A 2456-nucleotide genomic window follows, 5' to 3' on the forward strand; every position below is an offset into this window, starting at 1 on the left:
TTACTATGAGTCAATTATAAATGATTGCATGTGATTTACGTTAAAATATAAATTATGAACAATATTTTCTCAGGCTCCATTTTGTTTCATATTAATTGAACTGCATGTAAAAAAAGTTCCATTTATCATTCAATTCTTAAGTCAGTCTTCTATTTACATAATTAGCCAATTTTGCCAGCCCTGCATACCCGTCCATCTTATTCTTTCAGTCTTCATTCCCATAACCTACTGAGTAAGTTGTCTGATCAAGAAATGGCAGAGCTTGTCCCTGACAAATCCCAGCGGGGCTCTAGGGATCCAGGGCTCAACCAACAGAGCACATCTCAGTCTGCTCTAGACTCCTCCCAGACTTGATGCCAGCCTGACTGCCCTGTGATTTCCCCATCTTCCTTTTTGCCCTCTTTCAAGATACCAACCTTTTTCCCGCTTCCGTCTCTGGCACTTCTCCCATTCTCCAGATTTTTCAAAGGCAACGGATGTGAGTTCCAGGAGCCCATCTACCAGCTTCATCAGCACCCCAGGATGCAGTTCGTCTAGACTGGGTGCCCTGCACTGCTTGGAGGTGCTTAGAGCCTCCCTGACCATCTCTCTATTACGTTCAAGCTGCGCTCCAAGCCACTGTGTCAGAAAGAGGATGCAGGATGTTGTTGTCTTCCCTCCACCTGGCAATTCTGTTCACACGCCCAGGACAGAGGAGAAACCTGGTGTCTGCAGAAGGGCTTCCACCCGGCCCCAGCTTCCATGAACCTCTCTGCAGCGCTGCCATTTTCCACTCTGCCAGAGCCCTCCAGCGCTATCCAGGCTGCCCATGGCAACCAAGTCACAGCTGCAGTTGGCAGCCAGCCCAGCAGGGAAGTCTGCATGGCCGGCGATGTGCTGCCCCCCCCCCCTTCCTGCCTGAGGCAGCCCCATCTGGACCTTACTTAAGATGGGGGGTCCTGTGAGGCGCCCCAGGGGAAGACGCTGAGAAAGAGGCCTGGCTGCTATTTCTCTGTGCTGCTCTGGCACCAGAGGCACCTGCTGAGCTGCTCTCGGCCTTTGCTGCGTTGACCAGAGATCAGTATTGTAGCTCCTCACTCAGCAGAGGGCATGAGATGCTCAAAGCCAGTCAGGGTTTGCCTGGTCCTCTGAAGACTGCCCCCACACCCACCCAGAAATCCCCACCAAGAGTATGTTTGCAATGCTCCTGAAAGCAGCACTGGATAAGCCCAGCTGCTCTCCAGGTGGGCCACGTGCGAGGTTGGGGTCAAGGGCTACCTGTGACTTGCAGAGTGGGGGTTGCCCACAGGTGACAGTGCAGGTGCACCGCAGGAAGCATCTCCTGAGAGAGCTCCTCATCAAGCCAGTGACCAGGGCAGGAGCAGGAAAGGAAACCCAGGTATTTGCTTTTCTAGGCACGAAAAGGAGAGGCTTTAACATACTTCTGCCTCCCTCATTCGAAGTTCCCAACCTAAATCTTTGATTCTATGAATTTTAAATGTCAGCATTCATGAAAGGTATTGACAACAAGCTGCACTGATTTCACACTGGAGCCTGTCTGAATTCCAACAGGCTGCGCATTTCATGGTTAGGTTAGCAAAGTGGGACACAGAGAAGAAATACTGTTCCATTCCCCAGTTTCTTTAACTTGCTGTTCTGTTGATGGGTCAAGAGAGAATCTGGCTGCACAGAACTCCTGTCTCTTCCTGTCTCTTTTCTGTCCCTGGTCCACAAGAAGTCAGAAAGGAGGGAGTAGCCAGCATCTGAGCCCTGGGAAAGGAGAAAGAAGCCAATGGAGGCATTAAATCATGTGATGCTCAGGAATGAAAACTAAAAGAGGCTGTTCTGGTTTGATGTGGAGCATCAACAAATGGAAAGGAGCCCTTGGTATGACATGATAGGTAAGAGAATTGATAGCTCCCTCCAAAAAGTAAGGAATACCTTAGGAGATCAGATCAACCCCCTCCTTTTTACTCTCCCCACCATGTCTAATTTTCAAAAAGCCAATGGTGGGAGCAATCTAATCTTGGCTGCTTGGCAGCACCTGGTAATTCAAGTTCAAAATCCACCGTCAGCGCTCCAACCTCACAGGAGCCACACTCCAATCCTCTCCCCACTCCCCGCCTCTCTCAGTCAGCATGGAAAAAGAGCAACAGCTGCCTCTCCAAGGTCAGAAAACTGGTGCTGGGCAGGAGGGAGGGGATCGGGGCCGAGGCACCCTGAGGGCCATCCAGCCTCTTTCCTTCCACCTCTGAAGCACCTCAGCTGAGTGGGGGAGCTCAGCCAGGAGCATGCGGAGTGGAGATGCGTTGCAAGCTTCAAGGGCATAAGATTATGATCTTGGACTAGATTGATGGGATATGGGACTTTCACCACATTTCACACCGCTGAAGTCAATGAAGACAATCAGACAACTCCAATTCGTATAAATACATAATTTCCAAGGGAGTCATGGCCATCAAAATGGCTTCAATACC

The sequence above is a fragment of the Varanus komodoensis genome, unplaced genomic scaffold (genome assembly GCF_004798865.1).
Source record: "Varanus komodoensis strain SLA01 unplaced genomic scaffold, ASM479886v1 scaffold1172, whole genome shotgun sequence".
Lineage (NCBI taxonomy): Eukaryota > Metazoa > Chordata > Lepidosauria > Squamata > Varanidae > Varanus > Varanus komodoensis.